The sequence below is a fragment of the Diabrotica undecimpunctata genome, chromosome 7 (genome assembly GCF_040954645.1).
Source record: "Diabrotica undecimpunctata isolate CICGRU chromosome 7, icDiaUnde3, whole genome shotgun sequence".
Classification (NCBI taxonomy): Eukaryota; Metazoa; Arthropoda; class Insecta; order Coleoptera; family Chrysomelidae; genus Diabrotica; species Diabrotica undecimpunctata.
The window spans coordinates 53,175,260-53,189,084 of record NC_092809.1 but is presented as its reverse complement, the minus strand read 5'-3'; the positions used below and the strand labels follow the sequence as shown (position 1 = coordinate 53,189,084).

General features: G+C 31.8%; 1 non-coding gene across 1 annotated transcript; it reads left to right on the top strand.

Moving 5' to 3' along the window:
- Positions 1-276: 276 nt before the first annotated feature.
- Positions 277-383, top strand: LOC140447084 (U6 spliceosomal RNA). The gene has a single exon (XR_011951582.1). It is a non-coding gene; the product is annotated as a U6 spliceosomal RNA (small nuclear RNA).
- The last annotated feature ends 13,442 nt before the right edge of the window (positions 384-13,825 follow it).

The window sequence follows — 13,825 nt, the reverse complement described above, 5'->3', positions numbered from 1 at the left end:
TAAGTCTTTTTTGGTATACCAAATGCCAGTACAAGAAAACAGAACAAAACTGTCCAAACTATCAAAATTATAGTATTAGTAAAGAAGCTGTTAGAATAGAAAATTGTAGCTTTACTTGGAAGCAATTGAGACAAAAGATGCTAGATAGCATCTAAGGAAAATTAAAATGTTTACATACTGATATGTTACATATAATAGAATCTAAAACCTATAAAAAAAAACGTCAAAATATATAATCAATACATAATCAAAATAGACATATATACTATAACTACAGTACTCGCTTCGGCGGTACGTATACTAAAATTGAAACGATATAAAGAATATTAGCATGGCACTTGCGCAAGGATGAGACACAAAATTGTCAATTTTTTTCATATTTTAGTTAATAAAACATGCTATGGATATTAGGTGAAAATCACCTTCTGGTTAACCACCAGAGTGAATTTAAACAAAACGGAACTACCTGATAATCTCATTGATTTAAAGTCTGAAGTTCTTGAATCTTTTAAAAATAAACAACACTATTGCAGTGTTCGTAGATATTACAAAAGCATTTGATATAGGATGGTATTACTATATTATCAAATGACTATATATTATTATCAGATTACGATATTAAAAAATTATGCAATTAAACTCTAGCTGGGTTTGTGTATACTATATGCAGATGCAGATGACCTGGTGTTAGTATCTTTAGGGAGAAATATCTTCTCAGTTCATCGTTACTTTCAAATCGCACTTCACGATCTCGAAAATTAGTCAAAGGGAACAAGATTTCAGTTTAAACTTTCACACAAAAATAGATTTCCGACTAAATTTCAATAAAAATTATATAACCGAATCCTGAATTATGCTGACGACATTAGGTTTTTAGAAATTATTTGCGAACTATAACTGCTTAATTGGTATTTATAAAATTCTCACAAATATATTACGGTTCCAAAGTATATGTATACTATGGAACGCAGCATCGATAGATAGATAGATAGATACATATATAGATAGATTGATAGAAACATAGGTAGATAGATAGATATATTGATATGTAGATAGGTAGACATGAAAAAATCAAACGGCTTTCCTGCAAAGTACAAATCTTCAGCAATTAAAATAGTTTCGATATATTATGAAAGCAGACACAGAAAGCATGAAAAGAGTTATTATACAAGGAAAGGTAGAAGACGGAAGATCACGAGGAAGATTCCCAACAACATGGATCGAACAAATTACAGCAATATGCGAAACACCTGCGAAAGAGAGAGAGAGTATATTATGCATTTGCCAAATAATCCTTATTACACCTTGAAGTTATTTAAGTACGGCATCAAGAATAATCACAGGAGCATCCAGATCAGCATAATAGAAAGTTCTAGAGCAGAAACTTGAGAGCCACCACTTCAATATAGAGGAATATGCACTTAACTTTCACATATATCTATTTAAAGCTAATTTTTATTTGAACAATCCTACTAGAAATAACATATCAGCTAACCCTTTTAAAAACTTATATCCTAAAAATAAGAGTGTGAAACCACCATTCAACGAGAAAGTTAGGCAAACTCTCAGGCTTTACAAATTCCGATACCAAACTATTCCAACTTCACAAGAGTTCCTCCTCATTGGACAATAAGCGTTCCCTAATCTGACACATATTTAAATTTTCTAAATTCTACCAAGTATACACAGACGCCTCTAAATAACTACTTAAGTGGAGGCAGCTGTCATTACTTCAAATAATTACACTTAAGTATAAAATACCATCCTTAAGCTGTATACACACTGGCAATCTCTATGCCATCTATCAAGCTCTCACTTATATAAATTCTAGTAGTATATCCAGGGCTCTTATAATTACTAATTTCCTCACTTCCACCAATAACCATTAACCAATTTTACACAACACATCTATTATTAAAAAGCTGCTTATTAAAAAGAACTAGCTAACATACAAAAGAGCAACCATACTGTACAATTTCTATGGGTTTCATCTAAAGCAAGAAACAGTTAAACCGCGAGTAAAGTAAGAAAGATAATGCTTAATGATTTAAAATCATCTGCTAAAGAGGTCGAAATTTTATGTGCAAAACATTAGGACAATTCAACTTCAAAAGTTTGCGAAGTTTAAACATCTGTAAAACCGTTTAAATATATTTTATTCTCGACAGAGCTCATCTCACTTACTTATGATATCCACTTCAAGATTCTGGAACACTGTACCACGTTATACAGGTCTAGAAGATGGGCACCATATGATTTTTGAGTCTGAGGGTATCATTATGTTTTTAGGTAGACTTCGAAAACCATTTGAGTTGTACTGATGCATGATATGGTTAAATATTTCACGTCCTCTGCTACAAACTCTGCACAATAAGTCTCCATTTAATAGTCCTATTGTATATAGATGTCCTTTGGCTGGCAAATGTATGGCAAGGACAAGCTGGCAAGGATTCTGAGCTGATTCCTGCTTGTTTTTTGCAATACTTTAGTGCTATTAGCATATGTTTTTCCAATAGAATTGTGCAACGTATTTGGCTAAGTATGTATTCTCAGTGAGAGTTATGTTTCCTTCAGATTTAGGCGTCTTAGTATCATTTTAGTTTACAGGACCAAATCCCCCTTAATTCAAGATTAGTGTAAATTCATGATTTTGATCCTTATTATGTCGTTCATTTTACGTCCATTATGTAACTACAGCCAGAGCCTGTTGCATTATATCTGTACCTGTGCATTAAATTTGCTGTAGACTAGGTTGACTAGGTCATCCGTATTGCTTAAGACATGACGGCTGTCATTACTGAGTCTAGCTATGTCCATCCACAGATATGGGTAGAATATTACATTTTTTTTTTCAAACAACTTTTGTGGACAAATAGTCAAAATGAAGAGGAAGTATCAGATTACTATAAAATTTGTATAAAAAATATATATTTTTATAAAAATATCTAAAATCGATTATATAAAATTCAAGGCCTTTGGTTCTATCGTTCAATCATCAGCGAAACTTGACAAAAAATGCACGCAAACACTTAAATTATGAACTTAAAAATGACTTAAGCATGTAGATGTTTTAACTAAATAGCGGATGGAAGCCATCATGGAGTTTTCTTCCAAACGCTTTTTTCTTTGTTGTTATTTATTTGAAGATTGATGTTTTCGGCTTTTACGAAGGGCTTGCGTTATTGGTTCATTGAGGATGTTAATCTTCTCAAGTTGGGTTGTATTTGTGTTTGATTTTAGTTTCGTCTTAATGTCTTGTTTATACTTTTTAACACTACGAGGGATATTTTCATGTTTGTCAATATTTATTTCTTAATATTTGTTATAATAAATATGTGTATAAAATAGCTTCAGAACAATATGTGTAAATATATATTTTTTTAAATCTTATCATTTGAGGTCCACTGCTTGTTTAACATATATCTAAAATGACCAAATCTGGAACGATTTCTCTTTTGTTACTAATTATGTAGTGAATTTTGTTTATTGTTTATGATTATCCATAGCTTTTATTAGCTTTACTTTGTCTTTAAAAAAAGCTATTAATCCGAATTATCCTACTGATGCTTCCTCAATGTACGGTCTACTTTCAGTTTTAGCATTAAAATCACCAAATATTATCTAGTGTGTAGGTACCCCTTTTAAAATTTGTAATATTTCGTCATAGAATTCTTCGACTTTGTTATAGGAATGGGACAAGGTTAGTACGCAAACTTTGTTTATCGTTTGTTATCTTTATATCATATCTCCCGTTAAACTTTATTATTAAACATACAGTAGTAAAGAAAATTCCTTGTGTTGCCATGAAACTATGTTTTCTTTTTATGGAAAAAGAATCCAATCCCACTTACTGATATCTATATATACAAATAAGGATCACTCAAAGAGGGGTTTTTCGGTCAAAAGGTGGAGAAAAAAGACCAAGAAGTTGGCTACTTCATCTATTTATTGAAGACGTTTCGCTCTCTAATCAGAAAGCATAATCAGTTCATCTAAAAAGCACAATATGAAAACCCAAACATCCATAGACAAGTCAATACAAATGTGTGACCTTAAAAAGACATGTAGCAGTCAATGGTGTAAAATGTAAAGAAGCTTAAGATACTAGACATTAAATACTTAGGTTGTATAAACAATTAAATCAATTATTGAAACTAAATACAGTTTACAATTTGATACAAATATAGCACATCAAAAGACCATGTAGTTATAGTACATGTAGTTTAAAAAAATGTGTGAAAAAACATGTAAAAAATAAGTATGTGCCGAGAACTAACAAGCTCATAAGATCACACTTCCAACAGTAAGATATTAATTTATTTTATTTTTACTTTAGGTAACCTTATTAAAAAGGTTAAGAGTTTACTATAGTAATCTTATAAAATGTGTAATAAAGTTAGCACAAAAGCTTCCAATGCTTACAGCAGACACCCGGCAAATGGGAGCACATTTCAGACCCACATAGCTACCATATGAAAAGACAGTGTCCTTGAGGTCAACACATGACATACAACAAGGCGAGTTACCAACCGCTAATGCAATAAGGCCGTAAGTTTAAAAAATATATGGAAAAGTAGGTGAAAACCTTGTCTGTACGAACCATTAAATGAAAGAAAAAGATGTTTAAGAACACCATCTTCCCTTCAGGGAATGGCTCAGAGAAAAAGAACAAACAAGTGAGGTCAATTACTACATATCATATAAATGTCTAAGTTATATCTAGTTAGCCAGTCACAAGTGCAGATTTAATTCAACTTCCAACAGTCCAAGGTTCATAATAATGTGGAACTGAGAAATTAATGAGAATACTATAAATCAAATTAATTTAAAAATTTTATTAAACTATTGTATCAAAAATTAATTTATATGTATAAACTTGATAAATGAATCAATAAAATATTAGTTGAATATCAATCTTTATTAAGTGAAGTAAATTAAGAAAATGTTATTTTATTTGAATTTATTTAAATAATGAAAATTTATGTAAACAAACACCTTAGGAGACAATTTTAAAGTAAAAAACTGTTAAGCCTAATTTTGCAATATTGCAAAATTGCCATGATAGATTTAGCTCAAGTAACTAATATCAGTTCTCTTATTCAGAGCGTTAGGGTGTTTAAGTATTGAACACATTTCCCAAAACTTCCTTTTTACGAGATTGCGTTCACTGCTAAGACTCTTAACTTCATTAAAGTCAAACCTGTGATTAGTGTTAACAGCATGTTGAGCAAGAGCATAAGTATGCTTAGATAAGTTGATATCACTACGGTGTGTCGTAAGACGCCCTCGCAGTGATCTGCCTGTCTGCCGATGTAGCATGAGTCACACTCAGCACAAGGTATGTGATAAATGACATTGACTTGTTCCAAAAGGGACAAGGGTGTTTTAGTTTTAGATAATAAGTTTCTGACAGTCTTGGCATTTTTAACTGCAATTTTAACAGGTATTTTACCTTACTTAATCTTCTTTACATTTTACACCCTTGACTGCTACATGTCTTTTTAAGGTAACCCATTTGTATTGACTTTTCAATGGATGTTTGGTTTTCCATATTGTCCTTTTAAATGAACTGATGATGCTTTCTGATTAGAGAGCGAAACGTCTTCAACAAACAGATGCAGTAGCCAACTTCTTTGTCTTTTTTTTTCCACCTTTTGACCGAAAAAACCCACCACTCTTCGAGTGATCCTTATTTATATTTGATTAACGGTGGTACTCCTTTTTTCGATATATATATATATATATATATATATATATATATATATATATATATATATATCTTTAAATGGTATCTAATCTATATTTCTAAATTCAGTTGAAAGTATTGACCTTTCCACCCCCTTTTATATATTGCATGTAATGCGTTTCTTTGAAGATCGTTATAAGTACACAATAGTGCATACCTAAAATGATCGAAGACCTGCTACCAAGGACGAAACAATAAATAAAGAATTAAATAGCAATTAATTAGATATGTATACGGAGCATCGGATTCATTGAGAGGATAATAGAATAGATCTATTAATTGAAAAATCTAGATGATGCGATTACGATATCACGATTTAATTTTTTCCTGCTTTACTATTGATTTATGATATGTTGATACAATATTATCGTAGCATTGTTTATATTTTTAAGTTGACTCACACAAAGACATAATTGATACAATTAGAGAATATTTTGTTGATATTCTTTTGCTATGCTAGTTGCTACTTTATTGGATTTAGGACAAAAATGGATATATTTTTTATTACTGGAATTAATTATTGACAATTTTTTGAGAAATTATTTTAAGAAATTTTGCCGAAAAGTCGTAATAGCCGAATCATAGAATAATAAATTTAAATTTAAATGGAAATAGAGTTACATGGCATATTAGGAAGAGACAAGATATGACAAAAAATTGACATTAACTACAATTGGCCGGAACCATAATGGGAGCAATAGCACATGCTAATTTTGTTAGTGTCAAGAACTTTTTTTTTCTTACTCTTTTCAATACCGCGCCGTTTGTAAACTCTATTTATATAGTTCATATAGTCTCACACCTTGTCTAGTCAAAATCTAGTAATATAATCATTTTTTGTCTTTATCCCACAAGGAGAATCTAACAAGTATTTCACTAATCAATAATTTCCCGAAATACGTAAATAGTTCAGTCGTCAGAGAGTTGACCCATAAAAATCATACGAACTAGTTGAATTTTGCAGAGTATTCCTTTTGGGTCTTCAAAGAAAATGCATAAAAAGTTTACCACTTTTACCCACGGGCTTCCCCAAAAAAGCAACAACGCAAAAAAATCGATTTACTAAGAATCTGTACACCGTAGAAAAAATATTTTAAATAAAAAATGTAGCCGAGATCATTTTAAACAAAAATGTTTATAAATTTTTTGTGTAGAATGAACCGTTCTCTTAGAAACAACGCTTGAAGCGACCGTCGATTTTGAATGTCAGTTACGCGAGCGAAATCAATGCTCAATAAAATTTGTATCAGCTCGACGGCAAAAATTCCATATCTTTTAATACAAATGTCCGTACGAATGAGACAAAACTCAAAATGCGTTATGAAAACAAAGAGTGCAGCTTTCATTTGCAGTTTTTATATTTCGTCGCGAATAAACTTAGTTTTGATAAAGGTGTTCAATAAATAAACTTAACGCGATTTTTGCCATTTTTTACGGTTCTCGTGAGATCAAAAAAAATGATTAGTTTCATTGACCAGTTATAGTAAAATTTCCATTTTTAGAGATCAATCTTTAAAACTTTCAAATAAAATTTCAACTTTGGGTTACGATAATAAATATAAGGCACTTGAAATATCAATAAAAAACACAACATTCAGTGTTTTACATTACAAACGATCACACTTTAAGTGTGTTTTGTTATTTTCAAAAATGTACTAGTGTAATCAAAAAAAAAATTTTAAATGTTTTAGATCGTTTGTTGTGTGAAAGTTTAAATATAGCGTTTTTTAAGCATATTTCAAATGCCTCACATCTGTTGCCAAAACTCAAAACTAAAATTTCATTGTATAGGTTTTAAAGGATAGGCTCTAGTAATCGAAACTTTATAGTGGCCAGTCAATGAAAGGGATAGATTGTATTGATCTCGGGAGAATAATAAAAAAAGGCAAATCTGTACGAAGCTGTACTCTTTGCCTTTAAAACGCATCTCCAGCATTGTCGATAGGCCACTTAAATTAAAATATATTGAGTTTTTACCGTCTAGCTAATACAAATTTTATTAAACATTGATTTCTCGCGCGTAACTGACACGCAAATTAGCGGTTCATTCTACACAAAAAATGCTAATAAACATTTTTGTTTAAAATTATCTCAGCTACATTTCATACCTGTGTGTACAATTTCTTGGTAAATTGATTTTTTTGCGTTTTCACCTCCTGCGAGGGGGGTTTTAGAGAGAAGCCCGGGGATAAAAGTGGTAAACTTTTTTGCATCTGTTTATATATATATTCGGTTTTTTTATAACGTCTTACGACGTTGTCCGACTCCCAAACGCCACTGTATTCTGTCTTGAGTTAGGTCTTCGTCCAGATTTCGAGCGATAATCGCTTTCCTAACTCCCAGGTTCCAGCTCTGTGGTGGTCTTCCTCGTTTCCTCTTCTCTGGGGGTTGCCACATCATCATTTTTTTGAGCAATCTTTCGTCCCCCATTCGGCTCACATGCCCATACCATATGAGCTGTTTTCTTTCAATATCCTCAACTATAGTGCCCTCTATACCCATTTGTTGTTTTATCACTTCATTCCGTATTCTGTTGGCTCTTGATATTCTCATCGATCTTCTGATGGCATCCATTTCCGTGGCTTCCACCTTTTTCTTATATTTTTCGGTTATTCTCCATGTCTCAGCTCCATAAACTAGGCTAGTTTTAACCATTGTCTCATAGATGTTCCATTTTCTTTTCTTTGATGTTTCTTTACTCCATAGAACTCCGTTCAAACATGCTATAGCTTTGTGCTTGTACAATTCGATGTTCTATTTCTCGTTCGTCTTTTCCACTACGGTCGAAGATGACGCCCAGGTATTTATATTCGTTGCATGGATTTATTTTTTGATTGTCATCGATATCGAGTTGTTCTGATTCAGCTCCAATTGAGAGGTATTTTGTCTTTTCTAAATTGATATTTAATCCCCATTTCTGGTATTCTTCAATTAGTTTTCTAAGCATGTATTCCATGTCATCTTAGTCATTTGAGATCACCACCTGATCATCTGCAAACTGTAAAGTATATATGTAATCCTGATCGTTCAATTGTATACCCATTCCTTTGACTTTCCTTTTCCATTGTTTCAGAGCTGCAGAGATATAAATCTTAAATAGAGTCGGAGAGATACAACATCCTTGTCTGAGACCCTTAGTAACTGCAAATTTTTCAGCTAAGAGGTTTCCGAATTTCATTTGGGAGTTTGAACCATAATATAGATCTTTGAGAGCACTAACCAATGTTTGATGTATGTTTGATGTGCCCAGGACTTCCCATAGTTTATTTAGCGGGACTGTGTCATATGCCTTCTCAAGATCTACAAAAGTCATATGTATTTCTCTATTTGTCACAATTTTCTTTTCTATAATTTGTGTAAGACAGAAGATGTTATCTGTACATGAACGACCTGCTCTAAATCCTCCTTGTTCTTCGTCTTCAGACGATTGATAATCTTCCTCTATCAGGTCCCGTAGTATTCGACCGTATAGTCGACTCATTGAGCTTGTGACCGATATCCCTCTATAGTTTTTACAATTTCTCCTGTCACCTTTTTTATATATTGGGGTCATATATGCTGTTTTCCATTCATCTGGTGTTGGATGTCCATTAATATATTCGTTAAATATCACCGTGATCATTCTGTGTAATTTCTCTGAGCTATTCTTTATTAATTCCGTAGTTACACCCTCTGGTCCACTTGCTTTTCCATTCTTCATCCCTGCTATAGCTTTTTGAACTATGTTGATATCTATGGTAATATGCTCTCCCAGAATTTCGATTCTTGATGAATTCATATCTTCTTTAAATTCGTCTCTGTTCTCATTTCTCATGCATCTTTTTTGTGTCCCAAAATTTATATGCTTATCAAAATTCAGCTTGTTTGTATGATTTTTGGTGGCGTTTTCGTCTCTGACGACTGGAGTAACCGAAAACCGAAAAAAAATATGATAAAAGTAAAGAAAACAGACTGAATAGTATCGCCGCTCTTATTATCAATTTCTTAGCTTCGCTAGTATTGTGATGTATGTAAATAAGTAAATATTCGAAACGCACTCAAGCTGATAATATTATAAGAGTGACGTGACGGGCAGGTGCAAGGAAGGGGAAATAAAACCATTCTGAATCTAGACACGATAGATACAAGTTGTTTCATTATATGATGCCGAAAATCATATCTGAAACCAAACCGAATACTTTAAGACTTAAGAAGAGTATAAAAGTGAAATGAAATTCAAGGCACCAATAAACTCGATGCAAATGTAAGGTAATCTATACGAAAACTGAAAATTCTTCATACAAAGATTTAAAAACTACCTTTAAGCAACAGAATTAACAAAAAAACCTAAAATAACCCAATGCGCAAAACTGTGTCAATTAATAGGGAACGAAGGGTTCAAAATTCATAATACGTTCAAGTTCCCAACAGAAAAAAAAGATAAGTTAGAACTGTTAATCACAAAATTAGAAACACATTTCAAACCCAAAAGCAATGTATTAAACGCAAGGTATTGCCTGTTTACCAAAAAACAAAAGGAAGGTGAGTCAGTAGACAAATTTATAACAGATAATATAAACAGGGCAAACAATTGTGAGCTAGAGAATCTAGAGGACAGTCTGAATAAGATTTGCATAACATGTGGGGTAGCAGATGAAACTATGAGACAGAGACTGTTAGAAAAAGATGAGATGAGCTTGGAAAAAACAGTCAATCTCTGTAAAAGTATAGAAAGCTCGAAAATCCAGTCTGAAAAAATGAAGACAGAGGAGGTAATCTACATAAAAAAAGGAAACTTCAGTGAGAAATATATAAATAAAGCCCAGTGAAAAGACAGAAGAGTGAATCCAACTTATTCAAAGTCCCAAGGCAGCCAGTTCAATGGTAAATCTGGAAGCAGTTCAGGGTGCAGTAGATGTGGAATGGAGCACAGAGGCCAAACTTGCAAGGCATATAAAACTAAGTGTAATTTATGTAATAAGATAAGGCATTATGCAAAGGTGTGTTTTCAAAAACAGATTAAATATGTAAATTTAGATGATTCAGATTCAGATGAATTGTTTATAGGTATGGTGAATACTAAAAATGACAGTTTTGATAATAATTTCATGATAAATTTTAAAGTTTACAAGCAAAAATTAAGCTGTAGATTGGATACAAGGGCAATGGCAAATGTAATATCAATAAATAAGTTAAATTCTCTAGAAGTTAATGTTGAACTATATAAAATAAACTGCAGGTTAACAACATTTTCCAATGAAACACTTAGAGTCATTGGAAAATGTATTTTAGAATGCAAATATAAAGATAATATGTACAACATAATGTTTTATGTGGTAGAAATTAATTCACCAACGGTATTAGGCCTTCCTACATGTAAAGCTTTGAATATATTAAAAAGGGTCAATACAATAGAAAAAAATAAAAATAATTTGAATTCTACAGAAGTTACATTTAAAAATGATTACTCTGATGTGAAAGAAATATATAAGAAAATGGCAAATGAGCACTTTCAACTCCCTACGGATGATGAAATAGCTGCAAATTTAAAAGATAACGTTTATTTCAGCAAGCTTGATGCTTCAAAAGCATTTTGGAGCATACGACTTGATGACGAAAGTAGTAAATTATGTACTTTTAACACTTTCTATGGTAGATATAAATTTTTAAGGCTGCCCTATGGCATTAGTTCAGCAAGTGAGGTATTCCACAAAAGATTCAGTAAAATATTTAAAATGGAGTGTGTAAAAACATATATTGATGATTTAATTGGTTATGGCTCATCAAAACAACAAACGATATGTTTATATTAAGTTTTAGAAAGAGCTAGGATAAATAATGTCAAATTTAATTATGAAAAACAATAAAGAGGGTCAAACTATGGATATTGATAAAATTAAAGCTATTCAAGATATGAAAATGCCAGAAAATAAAAAAGACATACAGAGATTATTAGGAATGATAACGTATTTGTCTAAACACATAATTAAAGAAAATGTAGAATGGCATTGGTTACATAAACATGATGAATGTTTTAGTAAAATTAAAGAAATAATTTCAAAAACTCAGTATTAAGACATTTTGATATAAAGTGTTTAATATCGGTTGACTGTTCAAAAGATTCAATAGGAGCTATATTTTTGCAATAAGGTCAACCAGTAGGTTACATATCAAAGGCTTTAACTTTAACACAACAAAACAAAAAAAAAGAACTTCTTGGAGTTCTGGTATATCTGGTGGCATGCGAGAAATGTCATAATTATGTATATATTTCAAAGTTTGATATAAAAACTGATCACAAACCATTGATACCCATAGTAAAGAAACCTTTAATGAATGCGCCACCACGACTTCAAAGAATGTTATTTAAATTGCAGAGGTATGATTATAATCTGATGTATAAAAAAGGAAAAGAATTAATATATAGCTGATACGCTATCGAGATGTTGCTCGGAACTGCCTGTAATAAAGAATGATTTAGATATTGAATTTGAATCACAAATTTGTTTAGAAAGATTAAACATCAATGTTTAATACATAATCAACTGCAAAAAATTAAAGAAGAGACTAGCAGAGAAAAAACTTTAATTAATCTAAAGCATTTCGTAAAAAAAGGTTGGCCAAAACAAATAAATATTGTACATAAAGATTAAAAAGCATTTTTAAGATTAAAGATGAAATAACCTTCTTCGATAGTTTGCTGATGAGGAATAGTCAAATTATAATTCCTCGTGCAATGAGGAAAGAAATTAAAGTTAAAAGGAAAGTTAAAAAGAATTCACTATGGCCATCAAGGAATAAACAAATGTAAAATATTAGTAAGACAACCATTATATTGGTCTTCTATGACAGTTGAAATTAGGAATAAATATAAAGGTTGCCCAATTTGCCCACAATTTGAAAATGCAAAGAGAGAACCTTTAACTCCACAGAATATCCCAAAACTCCCCTGGGAGGAAGTTGGCTCTGATATATTTTACATAGGTCAAAAAAGTTATTTAATGGTGGTAGTTTATTATAGTAAATATCCAGAAATTTGTCTGTTGAATGATACAACCAGTTCAACTACAGCTACACATTTAAAATCGATATTTGCTCGTCATGGAATACCAAAAATCTGTTACTTCGATGGTGAACCACAATATATAGCCAATGAATTTGTTAAATTTTGCCAAAAATGGGAATTTAAAAGCATAAAGTTAAGCCCAGAAAATCATAGATCTAATGGTAAGTAAGATATATTCAAACCTACAAAAAAAGAAAATCTCATAAAGATGGTAAAGATACATATTTAACATTGCTACAACTTAGAAATACACCACTTGATTCAAATTTACCATCACCATCTCAACTTTTAATGTCACGACTACTTAAAACTCAGATTCCCACTACTAACAAAATTCTAAAACCAAAATTATGTAATGCTAAAATAGTGATCAGTAATTTTCAAAAAAGATTCAAAAAGCTTATTATGATAGAGGTACAATAAACTTAAAACCGCTTAAAAATAATGAAAAAGTTTATGCTAAAGATAAAAGCGAATTGAGAGAGGGTCTTATTACACATAAATTAAGAGATAAAACCTACTCGATTAAATTAAGTGATTCTGGGTCAGAAATTGCAAGAAATAGGCAATTTTAGTTTGCTTTCCTGTAACTTCTGATAATGAACATAAAGATAACGAATCTGAAATTATCATCATCATCAGGTAGCGCTACAACCCTGGGTGGGTCTTGGCTGACTGTACAACTTTTTTCCAATTTGTTCGGTCTTCCATCAACCTAGGGTCAAATGGAATGTTCATTTTCCGGAGATCTGCTTGGATGTTATCTCTCCATCGCATTCTGGGACGTCCGAGTGGTCTTTTGCCTGTGGGAATCTCTTCTCATACCAGTTTTACCAGTCTATCGTTATGCAGTCTGTGCACGTGGCATGCCCATCTTAGTCGCTGTGATTTAATTTCTTGGTCAATCTCGGCGTCATTGTAGAGTGCTTTTAATTCGATATTAGTTCTGATCTTATACTGGTTTGTGGTGATGTCATGGCTATAGAATCTGAAATTAGTGTCACAAAATCTTGAAAGTGCCTCTGATAATCATT